The sequence below is a fragment of the Tupaia chinensis genome, unplaced genomic scaffold (genome assembly GCF_000334495.1).
Source record: "Tupaia chinensis unplaced genomic scaffold, TupChi_1.0 Scaffold000272_1, whole genome shotgun sequence".
NCBI classification, from domain to species: Eukaryota; Metazoa; Chordata; class Mammalia; order Scandentia; family Tupaiidae; genus Tupaia; species Tupaia belangeri.
In genome coordinates, this window is record NW_006159754.1 from 7,460,086 (window position 1) to 7,480,275 (window position 20,190).

At 38.7% G+C, this 20,190-nt stretch overlaps 1 protein-coding gene, 1 non-coding gene and 1 pseudogene across 2 annotated transcripts in view; 2 read left to right on the forward strand and 1 right to left on the reverse strand.

Annotated features, from left to right (window-relative positions):
- LEKR1 (leucine, glutamate and lysine rich 1) overlaps positions 1 to 20,190 on the forward strand; it is a 174,170-nt gene that overhangs the window by 25,242 nt on the left and 128,738 nt on the right. The window lies entirely within an intron of this gene.
- LOC102472681 (adiponectin receptor protein 1 pseudogene) lies at positions 5,881 to 15,294 on the forward strand (annotated as a pseudogene).
- Positions 17,462 to 17,601, reverse strand: LOC114008012 (small nucleolar RNA SNORA29). The gene has a single exon (XR_003549582.1). It is a non-coding gene; the product is annotated as a small nucleolar RNA SNORA29 (small nucleolar RNA).

Genomic DNA, 20,190 nt, shown 5'->3' on the forward strand with positions numbered 1-20,190 from the left:
GAAAGAGAGGAGATAAATCTTATTTTTAGGAATATAAGCAGGTTTGTCTGTCTGTTTTCTTGGCCTTTTCAAAGAATCAAATTTTGGTTTAATAATCAAATGTTTATTTTCTGTTTGTTTTTCATTTCATTAATTTATGTTTTTATTTATATTTAATGTATCTCTTATCCTTTCTTTAATTTCTAGTTCTCTTGCTAGTTAATTAAGTTGAAGTCTTGGTTAATTTGTTTTCAGTTTCTTTTTCTTTTTTGGGAGAGATTTTCACTGTAGGGTGCGTGCGCTCGCCAGACAGACAGAGAGAGACATACAGACAGAAAGCGAGAAATCACTCCCCAGGGAGGATGGTCACGCCGCAATCCCTTCTCCTCCATTCTCCTCTCGGGATCTTGGGCACGCACGCACACGCACCCGGCGTGAGTTTTAAGCCACCGGGTCCGGGACACGAACCGCGGTCGACTACGTGGGAGTCCAGGGACATAGCCATTACGCTAACTGCTGGTTCCCATTCAGTTTATTTTTCTAATAAATACATTTAAAACTGTCATGTTTACCTCTGGTGACCAGATTTGTTAACAAACTTTTGATAACAGTGTTTTATGTGCACTAACTTCTTTTTTTTTTTTTTGATTAAAGAATTATTTTCTTGAACTTTATTTAATTTTAAAAATTTATTTATTTTAATTTGACCAGAGAGGGACAGAAAGAGAGAGCGAGAGAGAGAGCGAGAAAGCAAGCTCTCATGTCTGGAACTCGAACTGCAGTCAGCCATGTGGGAGTCCAGCACTCTCAACCGCTACGCCACCTGCTGACCCCAAAGAAGATGGAAGTTCAGTTTAATTTTCTTTCTTTCTTTCTTTTTTTTTTTTAATTGCTCGTACTTTTGTTTTGTTTTTAAGGTTTTTGTCATAGGGTGCATGTGCTGCCAGAAAGACGTGAGAGGGAAAGTAAGAAATCGCCTGGGGGACGGGGTGGGGCCCTGGGATGGCCAAGTACAATCCCTTCTCTTCCATTCTCCTCCTCCCATTTTGGGCGCGCACACATGCACCTGACATGATTTTCAAGCCTCCAGGTCTGGGACTCAAATGGTGGTTGGCCATGTGGGAGTCTAGTATCTTAACTTCCACACCACCTGCTGGCCCCAGTTTCATTTCTTTTTTAATCCAAGAGATATTTGGAAGAATGTTTTTAAATTTCTAAGTAGATAGATTTGTTTGTTTGTTTATTATCCTTTTATTGATACCTAATTTTAGTCCATTGTGGACAGAGACTGTGACCTATTTGAGAGAACTTATTAAGAGTTTAATAAATAATGGGGGGAACCAGCAGTTAGCATAATGGCTATGTTGCTGGACTCCCACATGGTCGACCGTGGTTCGCGTCCCGGACCCGGTGGCTTAAAACTCACGCTGGGCGCGTGTGTGTGCATGCCCACGATCCCGAGAGCAGAATGGAGAAGAGATTACGGCGTGACCATCCCCCCTGGGGGATGATTTCTCGCTTTCTGTCTCTATATCTCTCTCTGTCTGTCTGGCGAGCGCACACGCCCTATAGCGAAAAACCTCTCCAAAAAAAAAAGAGTTTAATAAATAGTGAATTTTTGGAAATATCTCATAGCTCCTTGAAAAGAGTGCATATTATTTTTTATGGGTTTAATTTTTTAATAGATCTACTAAATTACTCTTAATTGTGCCATTTAAAGTCTTGATATCTGTACTTAGTTTTGTTTATTTCATTTGACAAAATAAATTACATTAGTTGTGCTATTTAAAGTCTAGATAGCTGTACTTAATTTTGTTTATTTCATTTGACAAAATATAAGGCAATATTGAAGTCTTCCAAAATGAATGTGCATTTCTCAGTTTCTATCTAAAATTAAGTTGATAGGGTATGTAAAAGCTTTCTTTTTTGGATTACATATATTTTATTAATACAGAATATTCTTCTTGACCTACTTAAATTTTCTAACACTTGAGTTTTTTAAAATTATAGCTTGTATTTAACGCTTAAGAAATGCTTTATACTGACTTTTTTTTTAAGGAGAGATTTTTGCTATAGGCTATGTATGCTCTCTGGAGAGACAGAGAGAGAAAGTGAGAAATCATCCTCCGGGGGAATTGCCATGCCACAATCCGTTCTCTTCTGTTCTCCTCTTGGGGTTTTAGGCATTCATGCACATGCATGAATTTTAAGCCCTCAGGTCCAGGACTTGAACCACGGTTGACTATGTGGGAGTCCAGCAATGTAACCATTATACCATCTGCTGATCCCTTATACTGGGACTTACACTGTTCATTTTAAAAATATGAACAGAACTTTATTTTTTAGAGCGGTTTTAAATTCACAGGAAAACTGAGCAGAACTGAAAGTTCCCATGTATCCCAGTCTCTACACACATCACAACTCCCATGCCATGGACATCTACACTGCAATGATGTGCTTGTTCCAGTTACTACAGCTGCAGTGACACATTATCCCTAGAGTCTACAGTTTACATAGGGTTTACTCTTGACGTTGTATATGCTCTGGGATTTGACAAATGTATTATAATATGCATCCACTCCTGTAGAATCATACAGAATGGTTTTACTGCCCTAAAAATCCTCTGTACTGTACCTATTTTCATCCTTTCCTTCCCACTAAGTCCTGACAACCGCTGATCTGTACTGTTGTTATTTGTCTTGAAGGATATCTTAGTTACATGTAAGTTTTGGCAATTATGAATAAAACAACTATAAACTACAAACATCCAGGTTTTGTATGAGCATAGGTTCTTTTTTTTTGGAGAGGTTTTTGCTATAGGGCGCGTGTGCTCGCTAGACAGAGACAGACAGAGAGACAGAAAGCGAGAAATCACCCCCCCAGGGGGGATGGCCATGCCGCAATCCCTTCTCCTTCATTCTCTTCTTGGGATCTTGGGCACGCACGCATGCACACGCACCCAGTGTGAGTTTTAAACCACTGGGTCCAGGACGCAAACCGCAGTTGACCACGTGGGAGTCCAGCAACATAGCTATTATGCTAACTGCTGGTCCCAGAGCATATGTTCTTAATTAACATGGGTAAATACCAAGGAGCCTGATCTTGAAAAGAGTGCATATTATTTTTTATGGGTTTAATTTTTTAATAGATCTACTAAATTACTCTTAATTGTGCCATTTAAAGTCTTGATATCTGTACTTAGTTTTGTTTATTTCATTTGACAAAATAAATTACATTAGTTGTGCTATTTAAAGTCTAGATAGCTGTACTTAATTTTGTTTATTTCATTTGACAAAATATAAGGCAATATTGAAGTCTTCCAAAATGAATGTGCATTTCTCAGTTTCTATCTAAAATTAAGTTGATAGGGTATGTAAAAGCTTTCTTTTTTGGATTACATATATTTTATTAATACAGAATATTCTTCTTGACCTACTTAAATTTTCTAACACTTGAGTTTTTTAAAATTATAGCTTGTATTTAACGCTTAAGAAATGCTTTATACTGACTTTTTTTTTAAGGAGAGATTTTTGCTATAGGCTATGTATGCTCTCTGGAGAGACAGAGAGAGAAAGTGAGAAATCATCCTCCGGGGGAATTGCCATGCCACAATCCGTTCTCTTCTGTTCTCCTCTTGGGGTTTTAGGCATTCATGCACATGCATGAATTTTAAGCCCTCAGGTCCAGGACTTGAACCACGGTTGACTATGTGGGAGTCCAGCAATGTAACCATTATACCATCTGCTGATCCCTTATACTGGGACTTACACTGTTCATTTTAAAAATATGAACAGAACTTTATTTTTTAGAGCGGTTTTAAATTCACAGGAAAACTGAGCAGAACTGAAAGTTCCCATGTATCCCAGTCTCTACACACATCACAACTCCCATGCCATGGACATCTACACTGCAATGATGTGCTTGTTCCAGTTACTACAGCTGCAGTGACACATTATCCCTAGAGTCTACAGTTTACATAGGGTTTACTCTTGACGTTGTATATGCTCTGGGATTTGACAAATGTATTATAATATGCATCCACTCCTGTAGAATCATACAGAATGGTTTTACTGCCCTAAAAATCCTCTGTACTGTACCTATTTTCATCCTTTCCTTCCCACTAAGTCCTGACAACCGCTGATCTGTACTGTTGTTATTTGTCTTGAAGGATATCTTAGTTACATGTAAGTTTTGGCAATTATGAATAAAACAACTATAAACTACAAACATCCAGGTTTTGTATGAGCATAGGTTCTTTTTTTTTGGAGAGGTTTTTGCTATAGGGCGCGTGTGCTCGCTAGACAGAGACAGACAGAGAGACAGAAAGCGAGAAATCACCCCCCCAGGGGGGATGGCCATGCCGCAATCCCTTCTCCTTCATTCTCTTCTTGGGATCTTGGGCACGCACGCATGCACACGCACCCAGTGTGAGTTTTAAACCACTGGGTCCAGGACGCAAACCGCAGTTGACCACGTGGGAGTCCAGCAACATAGCTATTATGCTAACTGCTGGTCCCAGAGCATATGTTCTTAATTAACATGGGTAAATACCAAGGAGCCTGATAGATAGATCATATGATATGTTTAGTTTTCTAAGAAATTGCCAAACTGTCTTCTAAAGTGGCTATACCGTTTTTATAGTGTCAGCTGCTTTTATTTTTACATTAATATATTTTTATTTTAATTTCATGAGTGAGAGAGAGAAACAGGTAGACAGAGCCCCCGCTGGGTCCTGACACCATGATCCCCCTCTAGCTTTAGCCAGCCCTAGATTATGGGCACAGGTGAGCTTGCATACTCAGGAAGGTCTCTGGATCATAGACCCACAAGCTTCTCAGATGAGTCCACTTTGCAGAGCATTGTTCCACCACTGAACCAACATCTAGTCCCTGGCTGTACTATTTTGCATCATTGAAAACAATGAATGGGAGTTCCTCTTAGCATGTGGTGTCCTCAGTATTTTTTATTTTGTTCACTTAATAGGTATATAACGGTATCTCATCTTTCTTTTAATTTGGAATTCCTTCTTGACATATGATGTCAAACATTTTTTCATATGCTTGCCATCTGTGTATCTTCTTTGGTGAGGTGTTTGTTTAGGTCTCTTGCCAAACGTTTAATCAGGTTGTTTGTTTTCTTATCATTGAGTTCTAAGAATTCTTTGTGTATTTTGGATATCAGTCCTTTATCAGATGTGTCTTTTGCAAATATTTTTTTCGCACTCTGTGGCTTGTCTTGTCATTCTCTTGACATTGTCTTTTGCAGAGAAGTTTTTAATTTTAATTAAGTCCAGCTTACTGAAGCTCTTGGTAAAAGCATATACTCACTCACCAGCAGGTCAGAATAACATAGCGGGTAAATTATATCTTTGACAGTCTTCACAGAGTGGCACACTGATCACTGATTATAGCTGGGGGCTTATTTCAGAGACCTGAAGAGACATAATCTCAGGTTATTGTTCAGAAACAAATGTGTTTGGGTATTAATTGATTTTTAAATTTAACTTTTAATTTTGAAATAATTGTAGGTTTACATGCATTTGTGAGAAAGAATAGAAATCTTGCATGCCCTTTTCCCAGTTTCCCCAATGGTAACAGCTTGTAAAACTGCAGTACAATATCACAACCAGAATATTAACATTGATACAATCAGGGTATAGAATAGTTCAATCATTATAAAACTTTCTTGGAGATCACATGGCTGTAAAAGTAGTACCCTGCAGGCTTGCACCCCTTCTGGCTCCAAGAGGGTACTGGCAATCCTTTGCTGCCTATCTGCCTTCAGCATAGAGGGGATGTAGCACGAGGGACTCTGTAGAGCTTAGTAGAGCTTAGTAGAGCCTGCTCGGCCAAACTATCTTCCATTACAGGGAGATTTCTGACTCTTGGAGCTAAGAGACCCCAGCCTTTCCCCAAGTTTAAGCTACAGGGTATTGAGGTACCAGCCAGATGTCCTACAAAGGATTTGTGGTGGCACTGGGAAATGGAGCCCTTTCCAGCAATAGAAACTGACATGGTGGAACTGACTGAACTGAGACCTCTGCCGGAAGGAGGGTGAGTAATTGCCAAACCAACCAAAGCTAAAAAAGAACAAACATGTTCAGTGCCCCAAGAAAAAGAGGAGGTGCAGGTACTGGCACTTCCCCTGCAAGCCCACTATGCCATAGAAAAGATACAGGCAGGAGTTTACGTATAAGGTCCGGGAGGGACGTTGGAGACCCATCCCATATGATGTGCTCCCCAACTGACTGAAGGACAGCAAGCACCTGCAATGTGATCATAAACCACCCATGCTCTCCTTTTGAGTTTGCTTCAAACATCTTCCATATCTATACAGAAACTGGCAACATCTGGACCCATCTGTTTGACTTTGTGCTGCTTCTGTTTGGGAATTTTGACCAAATATGTACTTCAGACCAAATACATGCTTCATGGCCCTTCTCTAGAAGGAGGTGGTTTTTTACAATGCTCTGGATGCAGTGCTCTGCCTCAGCTTCTCCTGGCTCCTCCATACCATTTGTTGTCATTGAAAAAACATCTCTTGGACATTTTCCAAACTGAACTATTTAGGGGTTTCTCTACAGATTATGGGGAGCTTTGTCCTCTGGCTCTGCCTGTACTTATACACTACCCTACTGCTCTGCCATGGCTCACCTACCTCTCTATTGTCTGTGTCCTGTGCATTTCTGCCATCATTATGGCACAATAGGACCAGTTTGCCACTGCTGTTTAAACACTAGCAGACAAGTGCAGGATGTTTGTGGGAATTGGCTTGAGTGGTATTGTGCCTCCTTGCACCTACTGTCACTGAGGGCTTTGTCGAGGCCACCACAGTGGGCCAGAGGGGCTGTTTCTTCCTCATGGCTGTCATGTGCATCACTAGAATTGGCTTTTACACTGCTTGAATTCCTGAATGCTTCTTTCCTGGAAAATTTGATACAGGGTTCCAGTCTCATCAGATTTGCCATGTCCTGGTAGGGCGAGAAGACTATCTTCTCCTCTGTTTTCCAACTTCAAGGATTCTCTTATGGCCTATGTGGTAGCTGTGACTCTTTCTCTGAGCCTTTTCACCTAAGGAGTAGAAGGACACTTCCCAAGTGCTTTTAAATATAATTTCTTTGCTTGCCAGCCAGTGGCATAATGGTTAAGTAGCTAGATCCCACATGGCTGACTCTGATTCAAGTCCCAGACCTGGCAGCTTGAAAATATGCTAGGTGCATGTGCATGCACATCCCAAATCCTGAGAGGATGAAGGAGAAAGTATTGCATCCCTGGAGGGTGATTTATCACTTTCTCTCTCTCTCCCCCCCCCCCCCCGGTGAATGCATGTGCCCTATAGGAAAAAACAATAATAATAAATAATATATTTGCTGAAATGAAAGTGTCTGAGTTGTCTGTTTCTAAAAGACACTTCTCAGAGAGTTCAGTACCAACAAAGTTCTAGCCCACTTTCACACCCACTAGGCAATACACTTTCCATTTGCATTCCCTTGGCTGGGGAGGGTAGGAAAGGTCAAATTTAGCCATCCCCCTCTTTAGCAATCACCCCTCTCAGTAAAATGACTACTGGCCCTTCACAGAGACAGTGCCTTGAAGCCTATAGATATTTTATTGTCTTTTCTAGCTGTTTTAGGAAAAAAAAAACAAACTATAGAATGGGACTTTTTAGAAATTGTTCTTCTGGAAGAAAACATCCTTTCCTTACCCCCATCCTTATTTTGTAATCTGGCTAATAAGATGTCATCCATTTTTGTAGGGTACTTTTTAAAAACACTTATAATCTAGTACTATCTTTCTGTAGCCTGAATCTGCTCACACAGCAGGGAGAATAAAGCCACCTATGTTTTCTTCTAAAAGTTTTATATTTTTATGTTTTACATTTAAGATAATTAATTTTAAGTTCTTTTTAAACTTTTAATAAAGTGTGAGACTTAGGTTAGAGTTCTTTCTTTTGCTTTTAAATGTCCAAGTACTCTCCAGCATCATTTGTTAAAATGGCTACTTTTTCTCCATTGAATTGCTTTTGTACATTTGTCAAAAATCAATTGAGGGCCAGCCCATGGTCTGGTGATTATATGGACTGGATCCTGCATGGCCAACTGTGTGTTTGAAGTCTTGGACCCAGTGGCTTGAAATCATGCCAGGCACACGTGTATGTCCAGAATCCCATGAGGAGGAGGAAATGGAAGAAAAAGGGTTGCAGTGTGACCATTCCCACATGGGAGTGCCTTCTTGCTTTCGCTCTGCCTCTTTGTCTGCCTCTCTTTGGCAAGTATATGTGCCCTCTGGCAAAATAAAAAAAAATGTTTTTTCAAGATTGTTTTAGTTTTTACAGTTTCGTTACCTTTTTTTTGGAGAGATTTTTTGCTATAGGGTGTGTGCACTTGCCAGACAGACAGACAGAGACAGAGAGACAGAAAGCGAGAAATCACCCCCCAGGGGGTTTGGCCACGCCGCAATCCCTTCTCCTCCATTCTTCTCTCGGGACCTTGGACACATATGCACATGCGCCCGGCGTGAGTTTTAAGCCATCAGGTCCGGGACTCGAACCACGGTCGACTATGTGGGAGTCCAACGACATAGCCATTACGCTAACTGCTGGTTCCCTAGTTTCATTACCTTTTTAACCAAAATTTAGAATAAACTTATGTCTACAAAACATCTTATTAGGATTTTGGTAGGGATTACATTAGATTTGTGTATCAATTTTAGGAGAATTGCCATCATTACTACATTGAGTCTTCCAATCCATGAACATGGTATGTTCCTCCATTTATTTAGGTCTTTGATTTCTTTCATCAGCATTTGATGATTAATAGCATGTAGATCTTGAACATGTTTTTATTAATTTAAATAATGAACTGTAATGGTACTGTATATTTTTAACTGCCAGAGGACACATGTACTTGCCAGAGAGAAAGCACTCCCCAGTGGAGTATGATCATTCCACAATTGCTCCTCTGTTTCTCCATCCTGTTGGGATGGGCACACACACACACACACACACACACACACACACACGTGCTCAGTATGATTTTCAGTGCCAGGGCCTGGATGTGTACTATAACTAGTCATGTGAAATCCACCCTTCTCATACATTAGGCTATGGGGCCAACTCAGTATTTTGTTTGTTTGTATATTTGTTTGTTTGCTGGAGGGTATGTACACTCGAGAGAGAGAAAAAGAGGGGAGGAAGAAGAGAGAGAGAGAGAGAGGGAGGGGGGAGGGAGGGAGGAGGAGGAGTAGGAGGAAGAGGAGGAGGAGGAGGAGGAGAAAATACCTCCTCTCCCCATTGGGAATTGTCACAATGCAGTTTGTTCTTCTCCATCTCTTTTTTCCTTTAGAGATTTCTGGCACACATGCACATGCATCTAGTGTATTTCTCAAGCTGCCAGGTCTAGGACTTGAAAGCATAATTGGACATTTGGGATTTAACTGCCTTAACCACCAGACAATGAAGCTGGCCTGGGTATCATATTTTTAATATTAATTTCCACATGTTTCTTATTAGTGCATAGAAATCCAATTGGCTTTTATATATTTATCTTATATCTTGTGGCCTTGCTGAATCCAATTATTAATTCTAGGAGTGCATTTGTAGATTGCTTGGGCTTTTTTCTGCACAATCATGTCACCTGGACATATGGACTCAGGTTATCTGAGACTCTTGTTTCTTCTCTAATAGAAGCATTTGATAGTATAAATTTTAGTCTCTTCCATGCTTGAGTTGTATTGCATATATTTTAATATGTTGTATTTCCATTTTCATCCAGTTGTGTGTGTGTGTGTGTGTGTGTATATAATTTTAAAATTTTGTGCTTTGACCATAGATTATTTAGAAGTGTGCTATTTCATTTTCAAGTGTTTGCAGATGTTCCTGTTATCCTTCTGTTATTGATTTCTAGTTTGATTCTATTATTGTCAAAGAACATATTCTGTATGATTTTTACTTTCCTGTTTTTAAAATACTTTTTAGAACTTTATTTATTTATAGTGATTTTAAACTACATCACTTTGTATAAATTTTTCAATCTTTTGTGTATCTAATGTAGATACATAATTTATTATAGTCTGTCATTTAATTATGGTGTGTCTTGGCATGAATTTCTTTGGGTTTATCTCTTTTACTCTATAGAAAGGAAGTCAGCTTGTTAAAAAAAATTCAGCTTATTAAATGCTTATGTAACTTTCCATATTTAGTGAATTATTAGCCACTATTTCTATTAATGTCCTTTAGTTCTATTCTCTCTCTCTCTTTTCGTTTTTGAACTCTGATCATATGATTTTCAGTTCTTTTGTTTTTGTCCCACAGGATCTCTGAGACTGTTATTTTTTTCTCTTTTCTCTCTGTTGCTTAGATTGGGTAAATTCTGTTGATTTATGTTAAAGTTTATTGATTTTACTTTGTGTTATTTCACTATACTATTTTATTGTATAAGGTTCTTACTTGATTTGTTGGTATGTGTGTGTTTGTTTTATAATTGCTACTTGGTCTTTTTGTAATGTTTTTATTGTTAAGGTTTTATATTTTTTCTTTTATATCAAGAGAATTTGTAATTGATTTTTATAGGATTTTTGTGATGGCTGCTTCATAGTTCTTGTCAGATAATTTCAATATCTGATTCATCTCAGTATTGGGACTGTGAACTGTCCTTTCTCACTAATATTGTGATTTTCATGTTTCTTGTTTGACAAGTGATTTTCAGTCATATGCTGTCTTGTTGGAAATCACACTATGAAACTGTGAGTCCTACTTGTTTTTATATTTTTATAGACATTTCCCATTTTAGATATAGTGTGAAAACCAGGTAAAGGTGTGTGATGGCTTATTTTATGTATCATTTTGACTGGGCTAAGAGATGCCCAGTGTGTCTGTGAGGGTGTTTCCAGAAGAATTAGCATTTGAATTGGTAGAAGGACTAAAGAAAATGCTCTCTTTACTATGGGGAAGCATCATGCAATCCATTGAGGGCCTGATTAGAACAAATAGGAGGAGGAAGGGTAAATTTACTTTCTCTTCTTGAGCTGGGGTGTCCGTTTTTTTCCTGCCTTCAGACAGCATTTTCAGTTCTCAGTTCTTCAGACTTGGACTGGAACTACGCCATTGATTCCCATGGTTCTCAGTCCCTTTAGGTTTTGACTGGAAGTGTATCACTTTTGGGCCTTTTGGGCCTCCAACTTAATCACATAAACTTGTTCTTCATAATATCTATCCATATATCTCCTATTGTTTCTGTTTCTTTGAAGAACCCTGACGAATATACCATGTATGTTCAGTTTCTTGCTGGGCCCATTGTCAATACTCTATAAAAAGTAGAGCCCTGTCTCCCATTGCTTTATATCAGAGTGGTGGAGTAGAACTTCATCAGTCTCAACATGCAACTCCTATGTCTTTGAATGGGAATATAAAATCAGCCCCCCCTCTGCTAAATTCACTGTCACCATGGAGAGTCAATCAGACAGCTGACTTTTGTTACTTCATTGTTACAGGGTAAGGACAGGAGTTCGGCTCCTTTTTGTGCTTCACTGACACCAAGAGATGGGAGAGATAGACATAATATAACTACTAGTCCTACCTCTGATCACATAATCCTGGTTTATTGATTCCAGCTGCTAGTAGGGGCTCACTTTCCTGCTGGTCCCACTGACACCAGGGAACAAAGAAGCAGAGTATTGATAACCCTTTTTCATACCATCTCATTTCACCTCATTGATGCTATGTGGCTCTATAGGCATCTCACTAAGACCTGCTGACATTGGAAAGGTGGGATGAGGATGGAAATAAGAGTCCTCACTAACCCTGTTTTCACTGCCTTGTTTAGTCTCTGCTGCCAGGTGGGCATGGGAGATTAGTTCCCCACTGGGCTTTACTGATCCTAGAATTGGAAGGAAAATAGAGTGCCTACTACTACCAACTTGCACCACTTTGTGCAGTCTCAGTGCAGGTTCAGGGTGGAGATTTAGCTCTCCCCTGGCTTTATAAACACTTCTGTGGTTGAAGAATTAGAGCATCATTTGCTTTTGCAAGAGGAAATTAGATCAACTCTTGGCTTAGCTGCAGCTACATCATACCAGTGGGGGGAACTGGAGTACACCACTTGCTTTCATGAGGCAGGTCATGATCTGAAAGATCACCTCCCCACCTCAGCCCCAATGAAACTGTAGGTTTGGTAGGTACAGTTTTTCAGTTGGTTTTTGCTAGTATAAGGCAGGTATTGCCAAGAATATATATATTTTGGGACCAGCAGTTAGTGTAATGGCTATGTCGCTGGACTCCCACGTAGTCGACCGCAGTTCTTGTCCTGGACCCGGTGGCTTAAAACGCACGCCGGGTGCTTGTGCGCGCGTGCCCAAGATTCCGAGAGGAGAATGGAGAAGGGATTGCGGCATGGCCATTCCCTCTGGGGGGTGATTTCTCCCTTTCTGTCTCTCTGTCTGTCTCTGTCTGTCTGGCGAGCGCACACGCCCTATAGCAAAAACCTCTAAAAAAAAAAAGAGAATATATATATTTTAAAGTTCATGTTCAGTTATTTCTTCATGAGAGAGAATGAAATAAACAGACAGACATGCACCCCAACAGGGTCTTCATGCCACAATCCAGCCCCAACCTCAACCAGGCAGGGTCACAGGCATGCACATGTACAGGGAGACCTTGGGACATGAACTTGTGACCTTTCCCTGTTTGCCAAGAATACTCTCTTGTTTAGTCATTGTTTTTCTAGTGAGCTAGGTGTATCAAACTTTTTTTTTTTCCTTTCTTTTAGTTTTTGCTTAGGGCATGTGTACTCACCAGAGAGAAATGGAGAGACAGAGGAAAATGAGAAATCACCCCTCCATCCCCATAGGGGATGGCCGTAGTGAAATCCCTTCTTCTCCATTCTCCTCTTGGAATTTTGGGAATGAATGCACAAGTGCCCAGTGTGTTTTTCAAGCTGCCAGGTTCAGGACTCAAACCGTGGTTGGCCACATGGGATCTAGCCCTTAACCACTATATCACTGGTTGACCCTGGATCAGACTTTTCTCGGAGCCCTATTTATTTATTTATTTATTTATTTATTTATTTAATCTACAGCTATTGGGGGATCTGATTTGGAGATTCCTGCAGTACCTTGTCTGGGATAAATGAGAGGCAATTAGGAAATCCATCGACTTCATTGCCTTTGTGTTTGTCATATCTCAAGTCTCTATGTCACCTTCATTCTGCTTTCTACCTTTCAGAGTCTTCCTATATTTGTGGTTACATTATAAGCAGGGATTTTTAGTCATAAGTCGCTGTTTCATCTTAGTGGAAACATTGGATTGATTTTTAGTCCAATTAAATATTGAGTAATTCAAAACATTAAAAACATTGATTTTATTCTTACAAATGTCAGTGACTTATAAATGTACTGATATGCATCTCTTTGTGCCTGCTAAACATTTTCTCTTTAATAGCTGTTCTCAATGCTCATGCCAAATTGAGACTGTTATATTGAGAATAATGCCACAGTAGGACAGGCCCATACATGAGGGATAGTTGACAGTTATCACACGTCATATGAGCTAGATAAATTAAGCCTAGAGCAGTCAGACCAAGGAGAGGGCATAGGTACCAAATAGAGTCAGCTTGAATTCCCAGTTTGGAACCAAATCAGTACAGAAAGTATGTCTGAGTTTACACATGGAGAGAGGTATCTGACTGGAGCAGAGGGTGATGGGGCAAAAAAAGCTTTTATTAGTTATTACCTTCCTCTGCCAACCTACCTCCCACCTAAATGCTTCTACTGTTAGGAATGTATTCTGTAGCAAGTGACTTAGTGGGCAGTTTTTTTTTTCCTTGAAGCAAGAAGGGATATAGGTGGTTCTGTGATGTCATCAGGGACCCAGTCCTTTTCTCTCTCTCACTGTGTCTTCTTCAGTGAGTAGGCCTTCAGCCTCACACTTGTCTAATGATTTCAGGGTGGCTTCTGTGCCACCAGACAGCATGTCCAATTTCTAGGCAGGAATGTAAAGGGGATGCAGTCATACCTTAGTAGGGGAGCAAAAACTTTCCCAGAAAGCTTCATCTTCTGCGTTGTGTCATTAGCCAACACAGCTGCAAGGGAGTCAGGAGCACTGACTGCAGGATGTTGGCTCATTGCTCAGAGCCTACCTCACTGGACCATTACAGTTTTTTTTCTAGAAGGTAACATATGCATGCTTACCTTTAGTTCTTTAAGAGGAAGAAAAATAGAATCTCAAAAAAAGAAAAAAAAAATACATCAGAGACTCCCTCTTTGAAAGTCTTATCTTTTGTACATGCCTCGTCCAGGCTTCTGATTTTTCTGCCTTTGCATCACTCCTTGGTGTTTGTGGAAGTAGTGAAAGGGACTTACATGTGAGAAATGTTTGGGACAACTGAATTTTGAATAATCTAGATTTTACAGAAATAACAACTGATGCAGAATTGTAATTCTCACAGGATGGGGCCTGTTTCCTAAGGAAACTTCAAATCTCTTGAGCCTTCTCAAACCCTCACATTTATCCTGAGATTTCTATTTACCCTGTTTGGAGCAAGATGAAAATTCCAGAAGTGAAATGAGAATTGTTTCTGATGGAAGTGTGATCAGGCATATGCATGTAGAGAAAAGGCAGGAAAAAGGTTGCATACCAATACAGAAAAACATTTATTCTTTTACAGGCCACTGAAAAAGGCTCCAATAGACATATAGCCATTAATACATCATTTAAACCCAAAAGTTTATATCACATTTTTTAGTTGAGATGTATAGATATGACTTATTATATTGATATTTGCACTATACATTACTTGAACTTTGATAGACTAGTACATTTTATTAATACCATGTAGTTTTAAGACCAGTGAATCTTTTTATTCTCTTTTTATTTTTCTCTCATAACCACACTAGACTCTGCTCTAGACCAAAGTCCTTAGGTATTGGGCATACTGTTTTCTTCTATTCCTTCTCTTTGTGGATACATGCAAACAGTAAATTGAAGTTGACAGGTGTTTTATGATTAATGTAAATAATGTTTATACATGTTTCCTTATTACTAGATCTGGCAAGGTTATGGAGACTGATATTTATTCAACAGTATTGATAGGCCTTTGTATGCGTGTATATCTTTTATTACCAGTAAAACTTTGAAAACCCTTCTGTGTATCATTATGATGTTGCCATAGCAACATGGTTGCCAAAATAAAGTGCATTTTTTTCCTGCTTTGTCTTTTTTTAAAGGTATCGTTTCACCCCTCCCCCTGCAAGCTTTTTGATCAGCAGTGTCGAGTTTCAGACCCAGTCAGTCATTATTATTTCTACCATCTTTCCACCTTGAATTTGTCTTTCCTTAAGCTCATTATTTATCATTATAACAAATAAAGAACAATTTTTACTCATTATATATAAATCTGTAATTCCTAGTGGGAATCATAAGAATGAATTAGAATGAAGTGGTGCGTGATATGGCACAAATAGAATAGGCTTTGCTATAACCTAGTTGCTTCGTGACTTTGTCTCTTTATTTTTCTCTGCCTTGGCTTCTTTATCTGTAAAATAGTCAGAGAAAAAAGCTCCTTCACAGGATGATATATTACTCAGTGCCTGGTAGGAATTCAGTTATGTTTCACTTCCTTCACCTTCCTTTCTTTCCCTTTCCGTGTTTGTTCATTAAGGTTAAAAGTACGCTATTTCCCACATAGATATCATCGTATTTCCATCTACCTAGATATTGACCAGTGTCACAAGGGAAGTTTTAGGTCTGGGAAGTTTCCTGATCTCAGCTCTATGACAATTAATCTCCGTTTAATTTGCATTTGAAAATGCCTTGCTTGAACTTTGATTAGTCCACAGCTAGTGTTTCTGCTCAGTAGAATATGCTTTTTTGAGGGAAAGCATAACTATGGAGTTTAACTATTGCTTTTATTTATATTCCCCTTTTTCTTTCCAAAAGGGATATGAGATGGTTTTGAAGGACATAAGAAAATAGGGTACCAGCAGATGGTGTAATGGTTATGTCACTGGACTACCTCATAGTCAACCACTGTTCCAGGGGAGATTAAATCTTTTCTTTTTTTTTGGAGAGGTTTTTGCTACAGGGCACATGCACTCGCCAGAGAGACAGAAAGAGAGAGAGAGAGAGACAGAGACAGAAAGCAAGAAATCACCCTTCAGGGGGGATGGCCATGCTGCAGTCCCTTCTCCTCCATTCTCTTGGGATCTTGGGCATGCATGCACATGCGACCTGCGTGAGTTTAAGCCACTGGGTCTGGGTCTTGAACTGCGGTCGACTACATGGGAGTTTAGCGACATAGCCATTACGCTAATTGATGGTCTCATAAATCTTATATTATTTTGTATCCCCCTTCTTTACATACACTCTATCCTCCCTGACCTTTGTCCAGTATATAGTAGATGTCTAACATGTTTATTGTTAATAAATGTTGATTGAGGTTTGAAGAAGGTATTTAGTAAGGAAGGCTTGTGAGTTACAGATTTAATTTGTATTCCATAAACCAAATCTCCTAAGAAGGCAGTTTCTAGATTCACATAATTTAATTGAGACTCAAACCTTTGGGTCAATCTGTGGCGCATCTGTAATAATCTAGAAAACCAAGTATCTTTGTAAAAGATCAGAATCAAGATCAGAATCAAGAGACTGTATCTTGACACATGTCCTTCCCAGAGGTATTTAAAACAGATAATCTTTATTAAGAGAAAGGATGTCAAGAAGTAGTATTCTCTGTTCGTACAGCTTATTATAAGATGATTATAAAATATATAGTCCAAATTGGGGACTTTTTAAGAGTAAAAAGGGGTACTGTCAATGGCTATTCTTTTTTTTTTTTTTTTTGGAGAGATTTTCACTGTAGGGCGCGTGCGCTCGCCAGACAGACAGAGAGAGACATAGAGACAGAAAGCGAGAAATCACCCCCCAGGGGGGATGGTCACGCCGCAGTCCCTTCTCCTCCATTCTCCTCTCGGGATCTTGGGCACGCACACACACGCGCCCGGCGTGAGTTTTAAGCCACCGGGTCCGGGACACGAACCGCGGTCGACTACGTAGGAGTCCAGCGACATAGCCATTACGCTAACTGCTGGTTCCCAATGGTTATTCTTGAACTATAACTCAAACTGGAATGTCCTAGAACTTACAATTAATGTTAAGGTGACTACTAGTCTATGTATGTTTATAATTTCAGTATAGATTGGAGTTGGTATGAAACTCTCTGAGGCTGTTTTTATTTCAGTATGTTTGCATGTTTTTCCCCCTTGCCGAAATAAACTACCCATTTCGTTTCTTTTGTTGTGATTAAATTGTTTTTATTCTCCAAGATCCTTCTTTTTCATGATGTTACCTCCAGTTATTCCAGCCCACATGCTCTCTTTTTTCTATATCATATAACACTTATATTTTTAAACAAGCGGTTTAGAAGTTGAGTATATACCATCTTGTCTGGCCTTTTGTTGCTGTCTATATTTTAAGTCTTATTTTTTTTTTCCTTTTCCCCCTGTTCAGCCATCTCATATTAGAGGAGGTCATCAAAAAACCCTCTTTCTTCAGATCATGGCAATTTTAAGCTATTCTGTAAGCATAGCCACTAAAATCTATTATCAGGAGAAAATGTGGGAGTCAAGCAGGAAATCTTGTCTTTTTTAATATGTCAAAATCTTTAAGAACAAAACTTGTGTCTTTATCTTCCCTTGTATTGCTCATTAGACCTAGCATGGTGGTGGGTGCATGGTAGGTGTTCCATAATTTGTTCAGTGATTGAAATACATGGAATAAATCCTGAAGCAAGATTTTCATTACATTTCATTTTGACTTTTACCACTGTGCTTAACATAGGAATGTTTACACACCTCCTGGAAGGTACTCCAGCCTATGCATTATTCTGTATTAAAAAATGATTTCTGTGTCAAGAAAAGAGAAATGGAAATGCTGTATCTCTTGCTGCCACCTCTGTTTTCCATTAACAGTAAATGCATGCCTATAGATGGCTCTCTGCCTTGAATTGCATCATTTACACTGGTTTTAATATGCCCCCTGGCATTTCAGTTTCTGTTCTCAGCATGCGACCTCATTGTGCTGAATCCTCTAATATTTGTACTCAGATGAATGCCTAGAGAGCTGTGAAAGGTAGTTCTTGCTTTGCTGCAATGTGGTTTCAGATGAATGTCAATGACACTAGGAAGTGTATCATTCAAATATAATTTAAAAGACTGAATTGTAATAATTTCCTGGAATTTATTTCCTATTTTTCTATTAGTGGGCATGCATTTCTGTATTGAGTTTTGTCACCTGTATATGATCACTCCTGGGTTTTGTCATTGCCTGCCTTCAGAAAAGGGAATATCTTACCTGCTGCCAGCCAACCCGCACTTTGTGGAATGCCTGTGCCTCAGCTTAGACAGGGAAGCAAAGAGAGAGAGAGAGAGAGAGAGGACCTGGAAAAATTATTTATTGACACTTTCCTTGTACTTTCCTTGGGAGTGGACTGTGACAGGAGGCAGGAAGAAGGGAAAGGCATATTTAAATGTGAATTTGTTTTTTAGTTAATCAAGGCTCAGAAGAGGAAAAAAATTTTGCTCTGTAATAGATACATATTTTATTATGTTCATAATTACATAGATACCCTTAAAAGCACTTTTAACATTTTTTATCTTCAGGATCTTTTGTGTTTAAAAGACTCATATTGTCATGGGATAAAAGTGGAAAAAATAAATCTTTATCGAGAACGTTTTTCAAATTGTTGACATTAGTTATATTAGTAAAATAGTACATCATTTTTCTTTCAGAGAATGTAATTTCATATTTAGAAAACCGTGTTCATAAATATTATGGATCATTTTTTAGATATTTAGAATTCTGAATTCTCTATTGAAAACATATTTGAATGGTTAATTTATATGTTCTCATGTACATATTGATGAAAGTCCTTTGATAATTGCTCAGGGGAGAGAAATCGAGCAGAAACTATAATACTATAATACTACAGTTGTTGTAATTTGAAATAATTTTTACCTCTCAGTAATTAAAAAAATTAAAAATGGGACATAATTATTGTATCAACATACAGGGTAGCAGGGTAATCATTCTGTACCTGCCCCTGCTATTTGAAAAAAATTACATAAAGATTTATGTTAATTCATTCAGACATTCATTTATTCATGAACAACTCATCATTCTTTAATTTTTTCCAGACAGTATATTGCTATGATTTGAATGTGTCTCCCCAAAATTCATGGATTAAAATGTGCTGATCCATTGTAACAGTGTTAAGAGGGGAGAGATTTAATCCGACTTATGGTATTGAAAGGTAGAACCTTTGGAAAGTGATTAGGCGTCAGGGTGGGACCAGATGAATGTCAATGACACTAGGAAGTGTATCATTCAAATATAATTTAAAGGCTGAATTGTAATAATGGACTTCTGGTGGGTTTGTAGGAAGAAGGAATGAGACGGAGAGAGAGACATGATCTGCTCAGGCTTCAGCCCGCCACTGTGTTATCCACTGGCAATAAGACCCTGACCAGATGCAGTCCCTGGGCATTGGATCTCCAAACCTTGAGCTGCATAGACCTCTACTTTTATAAATTATGCAGACTCGGTCATTCTGTTATTAGCAACAGAATGGACTAGGACGTATATCTTGAGGAAGACATTTGAATAGTCATCTCTATATATTTTATATTTATATGTTTCTATCACTGTTATTTTGACAAATTCAAGGGAGTTGTTTAGTTCATATTCTGTATTAATACGCAGATGAAATCATGATACAGGGAATATGATATACTACGTCAGAAATGGTAAGAACCCCTTTTCAATATGTAACTCTATCTAATATGTGATTAATTCATGTAACATTTCACTGCATCTAATGAAACTATCCAGTTGAATGTAATTGCATAAGAGGTGGTCAGCGAAGATAAAAGAGTAGGAGTAAGAACAGAATTGGGTTAGAGAAGGGACAAAAAAGTCAAACAAGGTTATTGGTTAACACTTCTGGTAAAAAAGCAAATGTACAGTTGGAAATCATGATAGTATTTATGACCAATCTTATCAGCAAAATGTAGTTTAGACCCAAGCTTAAACTGAAAGTAGAACATTGCCAACCGAAAAAACGAACACAAATTCACATTCTCTCACCGAGCCATGTATAAGTCTATGACTTAAGTTTCTTTCACTTTTTTTAATAACTTTATTTTTGCAAAATAAATAATTGGATGG